The 14,213-nt window shown below is 39.3% G+C and overlaps 1 protein-coding gene and 1 pseudogene across 1 annotated transcript in view; one reads left to right on the top strand and one right to left on the bottom strand.

Annotated features, from left to right (window-relative positions):
* The window catches only part of LOC146448135 (uncharacterized), a 48,926-nt gene that overhangs the window by 29,372 nt on the left and 5,341 nt on the right, over window positions 1-14,213 (bottom strand). The gene's annotated exons all lie outside the window — the stretch shown is intronic.
* LOC146448136 (uncharacterized) lies at window positions 526-12,535 on the top strand (annotated as a pseudogene).

The raw sequence follows: 14,213 nt of genomic DNA, 5'->3' as shown, positions 1-14,213 counted from the left end.
CTTTTACTTTTTGAAAGTGGAACTTTTGCTCAAAACATGGTCCCAAGGCCGACGTCATATAGTGCGGTTACCATGGCAACGATACATCTGCCGATCCAAATATGGTTGTTTTTGTCTATCCCCCAAGGTAACCTACCTACACACAAAAATTGAAGGGGGGTTAAAATTTTTCATTTCCAACTTTGCTTCACTTTCCTGGAGAGTTGCTCTTAACGTACATTTAAGGTGGCTTACTACAGTATTTGTGACAAAATAAATATCGCGCGCGCGTACTGTCACGTAAGCCCCGCGCGAGTACAAATCACGCGTGCTCTGAAGATAAACCCCAAAACAAACATGGCGGCCGCGAAAAAAATTTTACAGGTTGGTTTGCCCTTCAGTAAATTGCTTGTGAACGGTTGTTCCCCTGGCTGAAGAGTCATAACTGGGCTTCCCTTTAACAGATGTCGGAGTCTAGGCTTTCGAAAAAGATTGTTTTGCCCCGTGAACGAAGTTTATCGTGCTAGCGTGACCCGCTTTATCACAATGTCACTGTCACATGAAGCCAATGAAGGTATGAAGGACGAAGGTAGTTCATCATCGCTAACCGATCTCCGCTTCCAAAGAAAGCGTAAAATAGCTGCTCGTATGAGTAACATGCGTCTGAGCAGAGAAAACGAGCCTCCAGTCAAACAACTTTGCCACGAAGACGCTGGAGATAACCAGGTGAGTTCCAAAATAATTTTTACAGCGTATAACGGGTAAAACTAGTCACGTTTTCCCTGAAATCGTACAACCGGCTCCAATGTTTATTCGCCTCGCGAGCGGGTTTACCGCAGCTTGCATTGTTTATATTCGCACTGCGCCTTGTTCTCCTTTCTGAGAAAAATATAATAATACTTAATTAATATTTATTGTCCAAGTGCTGTACAACAAGAAGCATGAACAGCAAGACCACGGATCATGAGCCGGCAGATGTAAACTTGTCCTTGGAAGGGTACAGGATTATAGACATTGCAAAGGTCCAACGGGATCTCCAAAAATGCCAGCATTGTGGAAAAGGTATTCACGAAAATAACACTACTCTAAAAGTTCTCCATATTTAAGTAAAGAGGGAAGGAGACTGTTGGCAGGGTAGTTCTTAGTTGGAGATATAGTTAAGTACTTTTCAACATTGCATAATAAATATTTTTCAACAGAAAAAACAACAACAAACACAAACAGGCATAAACACAACGGATGTGCAGAAGCTTATTGAGAATTACAGCAATGACTGCCCCCCAAATATTCACAGTGAACTCTGTCAGAACAAACTCCATAGTACGGTGTTTGTAACTAAACTCCCTTCAAAGTGGGCATCCCTCTACACCTGTTTCTGGCTATAGGGGTGAATTTAGGGGAGTGGTGCAGGAGGTGCACCCCACCCCACCCCAGAGATGACCTGCGGCTTTCTGATATAACTAGTATTCTGCAAAAAAATGGTGGTGTACCCCTTCCTAAGAAGAATCCTGGATTCACCCCCGAGGGGTACTATGTCTGCATCTGGGAAAGTTCCCTGTCACAATTGTTTGTTGACCAATTTTGAACTGTTCACGATAGAAGATGCCTAAATGTTCAAGAGGTCTTTAAATATACATGCTCCAGACACAATGTTTTTATTCTCCTGTTAATCAGCAAAAACATCAAAGACATATCTCAATGCAGTGTGTGTATACCTGCCAACTCTCACGCATTATGCGTGAGTCTCACGCCTGGAGACCTGAGAGACATCGATCTCACGCATCAAGGACAATTTCTCACGCCTGACTCACGATTCCGGACGAGTTGTTCTAAAACAACTTCATTTAATTTCAGATTTGTTATGTATTATTTCTTTGCTTCTTATAACAATCGCAAACGCTTTCAAATGTCTACAATCCGTTTGAATCGAAAGTGTTCAAACGTCGTCAGAATATCGTCGGACATTTTCGGCAACGTTCGGAAGTCTTCGGAAAATCTTCGGAAGTGGCTCGGACGTTTTCGGAATCCCGGTCATGACGAGACAAAAATCTCACGCCTCTGACTCAGAAAAAGGTTGGCAGGTATATGTGTGTATGTTTGGGGGGGGGGGGGGTGAGGGGAGATTCAAATATATTAGTGATAAAGAGGTGCAAATTAGCCAACTTTGTATACTGCCAAAAATTCATTAGGCTAAAATTAAAGTTATTCTTCTTGTCAATTGAATGCTGTTTAAGATTAATGTAAATGAAATTAATACAATTTTTAACCCCCAGGAAAATTTGCTTGAAAAATTCTAAGACTTATCTACCTACATGTGACTGCAAACAAGCTGGATATAAGCAGCAATATTGTTCCAATCAAAAGGACCATGTCAGCTATTTTTAGCAACATTATCAAAAACGATTCAATGTTTACCAATAGAACCCTAAAAATAATGGTTCAGCCTTGTTAAAAGTCACTATACCAGTGCACTAAAACTATAAATAAAAGACAGACGACCCTTAGTCTGGGAAAGACTAAGGCTAATTAGTAATAATTCCAGTGCCCCTTCCACAACAAATTGGTAAATCTTGGTGACATAGCCCCTTTAAACAAAATTTGTTATGTAAATTGTCCATTTCAGACTGTGTTATTCCCTAAAGGAAATTCTTGTCCCTTTGCATATCACAAAAATATACTTTCACATACAAGTGTGTTGAATTCAGTTTGAAAGAAACTGTTCTAAGAGTAACATCAAATGATGTCAAATGGATAAAATAAAAGCAGCAAAGGACAAGAAGTCAATCAAAGACAATTAACAAATACAATAAATTAATAGTGATTACAGTACCACTCAAAAGTAAGTTACCACCCTCTCGCGAGAGGGTGAAAAAACTGAAAGTATATTTATTAAGGCTTGGCTTTTACGCGAGAGTTTCGCGAGAATATAAAGTTGAGTGTCAGTGTAAGCGAACGACGGCTGCGAACTGAGAAGACTAGCGAACTTGATAAATCTCTGTTCTGTGCATTTATTCGGAAGTCGCCAATGGGTTATCGGAGCGGATGGCTACTGAATCTGCAGAACCTTAATAACGCGTCTTAAATGTAAATAAAACGAAAATGTTATAAACATGATAAGTTGGACCTTTTATAGTTTTTTTTTTATGAAGCCATTGTGTTACACTTTCTTGAACACAATGAGGATGTCTTATGTTTCACTTGCAAGTTCGGGTTAATTTGGTTTTCAAGTGCAAATTGTTTCGTTGGTATTTCATACATACATTCAATGCGTTTAAAGGCGAGATCGCAATGCTTTGCTAATGAAACCTTCCGATCAAAATCTCCGGCTTTGAAGGTTGAGATGTAAGCGCGGCGCGGTAACCTTTAGCATCTTCGCGTTGCCGATATGCAAATTCGGTGCACAATGAACTGAAATCAATTCTGAACCAGAACTACAGTTTACGCCAGCTCTTCAACAACGTTAGCGTTTTCGATTTTCTTTATGCGCAAATTTGTTTTTTTCTTGGTAGAAATCGCATTTGCTTGCAACCACAAAGATTGAAAGCAGTTCGATTCCATAGCGGTAATTAGCAAAGCACGATACATGTCACTTATGCAAATTTGAACCGCGGTGAACTTGAAAAACATTTTAAAAAATACAGGCACAAAACTTGACTTTAAAAAGGCTGGTTTTTTTAATGTAGGAATTGTGTGTGTGCGGGTAAGTTTCAATTGCAAATTGATTTCCCGGCGAGTTCGCTTAGCGCATCGCTCTACAAACTCGTCGCTTTTTTTTCATGTAAAACGAAACCTTTGAAGTAACTGAAGACATGAGCTTGCTTAGCGGTGAGGGTAAAAGGAGGAATGAGTTTGTGGAATGGAATGTGGAATGACGTGCGGAATGGCATAATTATGCAAAATACGACTTGCGGAATGACATAATTATGCGAGATACGATTTATGCATAATGACTCACAAAAATACATTAAACTGAAAAAGCGCGCCTTTTTTTGGGCGCCAATTTGCAAATACAGCCTTTTTGTAACCATTTCAACCGAAGAATGCATCACAAAAACCCAAACAATGGTATCTTCGAATTCAAACTTTTTTCCTTCGATTCTCATCGCATAGTCGTTGATGCAACATAGCAGCTCGTGGACTTTTATCATTCGCGAGTGAACACAAGATTTGTAATACATTTGCATTAAAGAGGCTTGTTTATTTACGTAACCTGGTTTCCATTCCACACGAGTCGTCCGCCATTACGGGAGATGTATACAACTCAATCGAAGGCTGGTTAAACTTGACATGTTTCAAGCTTTCACAGCGCCTCGCAGGAAAAAGACGTGAGTAAAGAACCGCCTCTGTTTATTTTTGAAACGATTTATGTCACTTGTCGAGGATTTATCTGATTTATCTGCTCATTTCCGTTGTTTTACGTTTTATATTAATCAATTTATCATACACAGCCAAACACACACACACGCAAAAAATAAATAAATAAATGAAAACAAAAATAAAAATTTAACCGCAATCTATACCGCAGAACTCTTTCCCCGTATTTTGACGTGTAGCTTTCGGTTTTTTATTTTCGAAGGAAGGATCTTGATGTAACAAATTTTCAACTCCAACATTTTATAAGGAACTATATCTAAGCAATTCGGGAAAGATTTCCGCACAGCGCCATACATTATTTATCCATGTACAACTGTCACACTAACCCACTTCCAAAAACGACGAGCGTGAAAACAGAGTGTGTGCCAAATGTATAGATAATTATGCATGGGGCTGGGCAGATATCTTGACGCAACTCGTACTAAAAATACTGTAAGAGACTAATGTCACTTGAAGCCTCGGTAATTAATACCATACCGTAATTTTTATCTACTTTCTTTTCTTTTTCTTTTATTTATTTTATTTTAAAGAATCGATATAAGCTTGTATTGTACTGGTTATCCCATACCATGAAATCCCGGTTTTAAGTCCCCCTCCCCTGCTAATAAATCGCTTCGATTTTTGGCCCAATGTAGTTTCCTTAAGGGTTACCAAAACAAAATATTGAAATAATCAAGCAGTTTCCTCATTGCACAGAACAAAAAAGCTTTCCTTTGAGGTTTTGAAAGCAGAGATTCAGATTTCCACCGCAACGGTACAAAACTGCACATTTTCAACCCCTGTCAGGGACAAGCATTTTTACATCGCCCTTAAATTGACCTCCCATTTCCCTTTGGGGTGTAGAGCAATAATAACTAACTGTTCACATGGAGTTAACGTTTGGCAACAACAACAACAACAACAACAAGCAAGAGAGGATCAAAAGTATGAATTCTCCATACATGTTCCGATACATACCCAGCTGTTCACTATTTATGACTTTTTTTTAGGTCAACCATACAACCAGAGTTTTGTTGTTTTTTGTTTACGTACACATAATTTTTTAAAAATTAATTTTTATGATTCTTGATGACTGACCTAAAAATAAACCAAGGGGAATCGTCATCATTCCAATAAGTCATGTATGACCATTAGAGGATTAAGCCCACACATATACTTGATCCTGTCTTATGACAACCAAAACTATATCCACCATAACTTTAGCTGGTAATTCTAGTTGTCATAGCAGTTTCCATGTCCACATGTATAACGCTTGTAATATGAAAACTCTACAAACAGTATCTTCATTTAACATAGTTTGAACATACTTAAGCATAATATAAACAAGGCTGTTTTCACACTAAAAAATGAGTTGTTCATTACATAATTAGGTATGTAATGTAATTTGAAAACAACTCAACAAACTTATCGTTTTCAAAGTGATGTTGTAAGGTTCTTGCTTACAGTTTGTAAAATGTCAAAAAAAAAAATGATTTAATATGGAACCTTGCCAGTATACAACAAAGATGCATTATCATTTAATTAGGCCAAAATTTAAAAGCAAATTCTAAAAACTGATCAATTTTAGTTTTTATTTGTCTGAGACAGTTCAAGTATCAGACAAAATGGTCAGTAAAAGAAGAAGAAAAAAAAAGCCAAAAAACCAGTATATAATACTAACATATTCTTTAAGGCTTTGCCCCACTATAAGCTAGCATGATGTTGAAACACCAACTTAGATACCCACTACAAAGATCAGAATAAACAATGTTTGGGGTAACATGTTTTATACTTTGAAAATAAAATACAATGTGACTGGATTGTTCAGCCATTGTGATGGATGATAGTTGTTATAGTGGTGAAGAAGCTTTCTCCATCTCAGGAATATTTTATGTTATCAGTATCATTTATTTGCAAGTTCTTCTAACTGTAAAGTATACACGCTGAAGGTGATTCCATCACTGATAAGTCAGAGGGACATGCACTATTCATGGTTAAAAATGGGCATGGGTGTTATTTCAACACGTTGCAACAGTTATTGCAGTTCCCCTCCCCTACCCCTCTCTTCTCCAAAGTGGACTGAATTTCATGTTTCCTCTCTAAAACCGAGATTTTATGGTATGGGATAACCAGTACAATACAAGGTTATATCGATTCTTTAAAATGAAAAAAAAAAAAAAAAAAAAAAAAAAAAGAAAGAAAAGAAAGTAGTCTTATAGTGACGTTAGTCTTTTACAGTATTTTTAGTACGAGTTGCGTCAAGATATCTGCACAGCCCCATGCATAATTATCTATACATTTGGCGCACACACTCTGTTTTCACGCTCGCGATCGTCGTTTTTGGAAGTGGGTTAGTGTGACAGTTGTGCATGGATAAATAATTGAATTGCCTAGATATAGTTTCTTATAAAATGTTGGAGTTGAAAATTTGTTACATCAAGATCCTTCCTTCGAAAATAAAAAAGCGAAATCTACACGTCAAAATACGGGGAAAGAGTCCTGCGGTATAGATTGCGGTTAAATTTTTATTTTCGTTTTCATTTATTTATTTATTTTTTGCGTGTGTGTGTGTGTGTTTAGCTGTGTATGATAAATTGATTAATATAAAACGTAAAACAACGGAAATGAGCATGACTGAACCACAACACATTCGTCATAACCAGATAAATCCTCGACAAGTGACATAAATCGTTTCAAAAATAAACAGAGGCGGTTCTTTACTCGCGTCTTTTTCCTGCGAGGCGCTGTGAAAGCTTGAAACATGTCAAGTTTAACCAGCCTTCGATTGAGTTGTATACATCTCCCGTAATGGCGGATGACTCGTGTGGAATGGAAACCAGGTTACGTAAATAAACAAGCCTCTTTAATGCAAATGTATTACAAATCTTGTGTTCACTCGCGAACGATAAAAGTCCACGAGCTGCTATGTTGCATCAACGACTATGCGATGAGAATCGAAGGAAAAAAGTTTGAATTCGAAGATACCATTGTTTGGGTTTTTGTGATGCATTCTTCGGTTGAAATGGTTACAAAAAGGCTGTATTTGCAAATTGGCGCCCAAAAAAAGGCGCGCTTTTTCAGTTTAATGTATTTTTGTGAGTCATTATGCATAAATCGTATCTCGCATAATTATATCATTCCGCAAGTCGTATTTTGCATAATTATGCCATTCCGCACGTCATTCCACATTCCATTCCGCAAACTCATTCCTCCTTTTACCCTCACCGCTTGCTTAGCGCATCGCTTTGCAAACTTGTCACTAAACGAAACCTTTGAAGTGACCGAAGACACAATTTTTGTAAAATAACTCATCTCTTACATTGTGCACGAATCGAAACCTTTGAACTGAATGAAGACAAAATTGTTTCGAATCACATAACTCTTACAATGCGAACACGTTGGCACGCGTTTTTAAAATGGCACGGATAAACGCATCACAACACAAGTGCGCGAGAAACTCGGTTGTTTTCCTTTCACGAGAAACACGGTAATATTCCAAAGTTTCCGCTTCAGTGATTCTCGCGAGACGAGATTCTCATATCGAGAGACGAGAGTGGCGTCTCTTAAGACGAGAATCTCGTCTCGAGAGACGCAACTCTCGTCTCGCGAGAAACGAGAGGAGACTGGTAACTTACTTTTGAGCGGTAATGTACATTATTGATTAACATTATTTACAGGGCCACTGTCACTGGGAAATGTACTACATGAGCAAAAGTTTGGACTTGCTTGTCGTCTTTCTATTCTCGGTTTTCACTGTCACACCATTGAAAAAAAAAATCGAAACCATTCCATAAATAAAGTCAAGAAATTGACATGGTATAGAGGATAAATAAATAAGGCATCTGTCCAAGTGTCAGGTCTGTGCGGCATTCCGTACTCGAGTTATTTGACAAAATGTTCCACATAAATTTATAGAGCTTAGTATGAAGACGCCATGTTTGTGTCCCTCTGAGGGGCACAAACATGGCGGCTGGAAATACGAAAAAACATCTGGAGTTCACTTTTGCCAGAAAAGGGGTTTGTTTGCCCTTGTGAATTTTCGAATGTTTAGATTAATACTTTTCCTCAAACTTAAATTGTTTAGAATGCTGAAAATCACGCGAACAATCATTTTTAAGATACGGAAAAGCTCTGTCACGGCCGTCCTCTTGATGTCACGCACGATGAAAACTCGGAAATTGAAACTGTTCTATTTTCAAAAGGAAGCACGACATCGAGCTAAGAAATTGTGAACAGACATATTTTTAGGTAATCTTTCCTTGAATGAAGGTAAAAATTTTGTAGGCCTCCCAGTTTTGAATTCTAGAATTTGGTGACGTCACGTGAAAACCAAGAATTAACTGTAATATCTGTCAGCAATTGTACAATGCATCTACAAGCGAACAACACAGAAAAGGAACACGGGGGCCAAAAGCATACGATGCCAACACAAGATTTGCCTTGGCTTCAATCGACAATGGAATTGGCTTTTCCCATGTGAATTCCATACTAACATCACTCAATATTCCAAGTTTAACAAGGAGCACATACAAAAAAAGAGAAAGAGAGATTGGAGAAGCCGCTGAATGTGTGGTAAAAAAATCGTGCAAGGAAAAAGGTGTTGAAGCTGATAGTGACACTTTCAGTGTCTTATGATATGGGGTGGTCAAAGCGAGGGAGAGCCCACAATTCTCTAACGGGCCATGGTGTGGTAATGGGTTCAATTACAGGAAAAGCACTTGATTACACAACAAGAAACAAAGGGCGCTTTCCATTCACCAAAAATTTTCGGTTTGAATTTTCGGAAATTTCGGTCTCGAATTGAACGGGCTTATACTCGGTCATCACGTGGTCAGTTTTTGCCTCAGGCTTCTTGACGCCGTTTATCGTATGTGTTCAAACAGTCCGACTGGAAACTTTTGAATGGAACACGAGAATTTTCGAAAATACCGAAATTTCCACTTTTCAGGAACACTGAAAAGGTTGTCCTAAATTTTCGAAAATCTTTTCCGGAAGAGATCCTGTTCCATTCGATTCCCACCCGAGATTTTCGAAAATTTCGTCGAATGGAAAGCGCCCAAATTTTGCAGAACGTGTTCATCAGCAAAAAAGATGGTCATGATCCTAATCCCCATGACTGCAGACTAAACCATAACAAATCCTCTAAGTCAATGGAACCTTTAAGTGCTGTCAAACTGTCCAAACGAGTTTCTTCTATTGAGAGTGACACCCCAGCGAAATATTCTGTTTTTATTGGGGATGATGACTGTTCAACAATATCCCAAATTCGCGAAGAGGTTAACTACAAAGTAGAAAAATGGTCAGACACAGCTAGTCCATTCTAAACGTACATTAGTGAATCACTTGTACAAACTTAAATCTGGAAAATCGTTCCCTCCTGGCGAGTCAGTCCTTTCTAACAAAGTGATTGAATACTTTGGTAAATGCTTCAGCTATGCGATTGCTCAAAATGCAGGCAATGAGAATGGTCTGAAGCAGTCAATCTTGCTCATTGTTCCCCATGCATTTGGTGACCATGACAATTGCAAAGAGTGGTGTGGTTATAAAAGGGATACTTAATCATACAAACATAAGGACTTGCCTTATGGGAAGGACCTTATGGGGGAGAACCTGAAGAAGGCATTGGAGGAAGTGTTTGCAATTTACACCAGTGACAATGTCATCAATGGTACCATTGGTTCTAAGAACCCCAAAATTCGCTTCCATGGAGGCAGTGAAAGTGCTGACCAGCAGGTTGCCTGTGCAGTAGCACAAACAAATATGGGCAAGCAGTACCTTGTGAAAACTTTGGAGGTAGTGGATATTACACCTGGATGTACAATGACCCAGCAAGTCTCAAAAATGGACTACGAAAAGAAGCAAGACAAAAATCGAAAACAATGCCCAGCATTTAAGAAAAGAAGGCGACAATTGGCCAAAATTCGATCAAACAAGAACGGCACGTCAGAAGCAAGAGAGGGAATTGTGTACCAGTCTGGAAGCGCTTTAACTTAAGAAAACGATGTTACTAATGCATCTACAATTTCAAAAACTGAACTTTGTGACATTGAAAAGCAAGTACCTTCACATTGCCACAGGCCAATAAAGAAATTTCAACAATTCGATGCGAATTCTGAATACAATTTTATCCTATTCGATACTGAAACTAATTGTGGTGGGAAAAAAGCTGAAATTGTGGAACTGGCAGCACTATGCCACAACACTGGTCAATCGTTTACAAAATTTGTCTTGCCGAAAGATAATATCAATGTGCATGCAAGCAGAGTTAACAAATTTTATATAACCTCATTTGGGAATGGACGAATCCTGTACAGAAATGGCATCCAGTTACCCACAGAATCTTTATCGCAGTGCTCATTAGGTTTTGCTGACTTCCTGAAATCCACCATTGTGCCAAATCAGAAAACAGTGAAGACTGTCATTATTGGACATAATGCAAATGCCTTCGACACACCTGATTGCTGATACGAAGCATAAATAACAATGAAGATCATGTCCGCGCACAGTTTTAAGAACTCGACTTGTTTTTCTCAGACAGTCAACCACTGGTGAGGCATGTAATAAAAAACAGACAGCTCTGCCACGCAGACGGCACAGTGCCCAAGGAAAATCTTCGGGATGTTCACAAATGCCTATTTCAAAGCGAATTTGAAAATGCGCCTGAAGGTTTGGCCGATGTCACTGCACTTCGAAAAATCGTCTTCGAATCCAACGTTGCCCTTACGGCAAAAAACATTGTTAACAATAGCCAAACGGTGAATTTTTCCACTGTTGAAATTGACGTCAGCTATCTTGACAACGCCCACGGGCGACTTCTCACCTTCCATAACAAGTTATACGACGATACTGACAACTCCGTAATCAAGAAATCCTTGCGAAAAAGCTCGCTGACAGTGGTTTGACACTAAATGCATTGAGGAATCTGTACGCGTCACACAGAGCACATGGAGGTGCCGCGCTGTTGTCAAATCCGCCTTCTTCTTCGAAAGGGAAATCACCACGAGGAACAAAATGTGCAATCACGTTGCAAAAGATAGTAAACTATCTGAAATCCCATCCATGATGTCAAGGTGAGTGAATAAAATGTCCAAATCAGATGAGGTATTCCGCCATGTTATTTTCCAGTGTATTTTCCGGGGTGTTTCGAACTGCGCGACGCGACAGAAGATCCCTCGAGCAGTGCTCCACATAATTATAAACAAAACGATTCCTGAGAAACGTTGAATGAATTGACTGTAAAATGTGAGGTAGCTGCTGTTTCAATCGCTTGCTGGGCTCCATAAAACAAATCCAAAGTCAGCTCTCGCAAAGTTCACTTGCTTGGTTTCACATGATCATTCTCGTCCCCTGAAGACCACGCGGTGATTTCACTGCTATTGCGCGTGCGGGTTTTCCCTGAAATTAGCGCATGCGCGATACAACTTTAATTGAGGTCGCAAAAAGAGACTTTCAGGCGCCAAATTCTCAAAAAGTAGTCGTACAACCCATGCCCAAATTTTGAGAACTGATAAAACTCACCAAGTATTAACCTCAGGCAGGCAGTTTTTTATAGAAATCTGTAAGACAGACTTTTATTAATTCAAAATATGGGTAAATTACGGCATTTTCCTTTACGGTGAAAATTCTGTCTTCCGGATTTTCGTTTTCTTTTGCAGAAATGTTTATTCATGGCTACTCTTCATATTCTGAAATTTTGAGCTAGGGTCGTCCAGCTAGTTTTGGAGGTGGAAACGCTCAAAACATCTAGTTTCCAGTCCTTCTCCGAGAAATCGGCCTGCTATTTTTGTTGTTTTAGAGCTTGTCAAAATCGTCAACACCAAAAAAGTTCCTCCTTGCTGTTTCCTTCCCAATGGAATGATATCTTATTTAATCTACTGAAAACTGTAGTAAGCCACCTTAAAAGATTGAAAATGGAAAGAAACAGTTTTTAAAACTCAAGAGCAGCAAGTTAATACAAATTTGGCAATGGGACTCGACATATCACTAGATTCCAAAGCGCAAGTGGTGGATTACTCGCAGTGGATTTAGCCTTACTTGGTATGTTTTTCCGTTGTTTACATACTTGTACCTACAATTTTGCCACAGAATAAGATATTATACATTCTTCTGCATTTTGGAGGATCTATTGTAAGCAGTGCTGGCATGTTTGGCTTGATGAAAACTCTGTCGAAGGGATGTATAATAATGAAGTATGCGATATAGACCACAGGGAGCCCACACAAACGGTGTGACTGGTGACTTTTTACAAAATTTAAAGGATTTGTATGGAAATATTGTAAGGTTGGTATTATAGCCAAATGTTAGGGAAAATGTTTATCTGAAAAGTCACAATAAATGTAAACTTACCTCAATCGTTGTGCTTTGTCGTTCGTTTGCCTGAAAACGGCGAATTTAGGCGATTTTGATGGTTTTGCTTTCGTCGTTTACCTGAGAGTTATATAGAGAGAAAAGAGGGGAAAGCTCTGTCAGAAATGCTCCAGCGCCAAGGCAATTTTCACCCGGAAATTCGAATCGCCCCACTTCCAAACCCAGCACCAGTAAAGTCGAGATGTTAAGCTTTCCTCTCGTACCATTCGATTGAAAATCCGTTCAAAACCAGAATCGCCAGCCGGCGAAGAAAATCAAGATATCCTCATTCGAAGTTCAAATTCACCATCACAAATTTCTGTGTGCAGGTCAAGAACTGTCACGCTGACTGCTCCATTCTGATTGGATGCGGTAAATACTGTGATTCAACAAAGCCCATTTAAAATTCATTCCCGTGGGAGAGGAAGCACCAACGCTTCCTTCCCCGAAAAAACATTACCTTTCAAATTGAAAACAAAACCATTGACTGTATGCGATCGCAGAATTAGAAGACACTGTTGACTGTTGTGACAGGATGCGCGCGAGGGATTTTTCCGGGAAGCTGACCTCAACTCTTACTAGCTAAGGAGAATAAAGAGCGTTTTCGTCGTGTCGGGTTTCGGTCACGCGATACTCACCTCACCTCAGGGCAGTTAGTATCAATTTGACCACGCTACCTCTCCCACGGAAGTGATTTATGAATGGGCTTTGTTTAACCACAGTATTGACCGCATCCAATCAGAATGGAGCAGCCAGCGTGACAGTTCTTGAACTGCACACCAAAATTTGTAACGGTGAATTTGAACTTCGAATGCCGATATCTTGATTTTCTTCGCCTGCTGGCGCTTCTCGTTTTGAACGGATTTTCAATCGAATGGTACGAGAGGAAAGCTTGACATCTCGACTTTACTGGTGCTGGGTTTGGAAGCGGGGCGATTCGAATTTCCGGGTAAAAATTGCCTCGGCGCTGGAGCATCCCTGACAGAGCTTTCCTCCCTTGTCTTTCTATATAACGCTCAGGTAAACGACGAAAGAAAAACCATCAAAATCGCCTAAATTCGCCGTTTTCAGGCAAGAGCACGACAAAGCACAACGATCGAGGTAAGTTTACATTTATTGTGACTTTTCAAATAGACATTTTCCCTAACATTTGGCTATAATACGAACCTTATAATATTTCCATACAAATCCTTTAAATTTTGTAAGCAGTCACCAGTCACACCGTTTGTGTGGGCGCCCTGTGTATAAACCGGCAGCTAGGAAACTAGAGCGAGGAATCGAGGTATTAAGCGCTCAACACAAGCCTTTGCGTCTGTTTGTGAAAGCGACGCCATCGAGCACATGTTCTTGAAATGCGAAGATGTACTCCTCAGGTTACCTTTTTTTGTTTAATATCTCGTCTAGTTCTTGAATGTTGATCATGAATTCGAATCTGGTGGTAAAAAGCTCAATAATTTTTCCTGAAAGCATCTTTTTTATTTGCCCAAGCGAAATTGGTCCCGTAATTTGATCAGCTGTTATGTTCCCATGGAGAA

The sequence above is a fragment of the Pavona decussata genome, unplaced genomic scaffold (genome assembly GCF_977016875.1).
Source record: "Pavona decussata unplaced genomic scaffold, jaPavDecu1.1 SCAFFOLD_1370, whole genome shotgun sequence".
NCBI lineage: Eukaryota > Metazoa > Cnidaria > Anthozoa > Scleractinia > Agariciidae > Pavona > Pavona decussata.
This window is presented reverse-complemented; position numbering and strand designations above follow the sequence as displayed.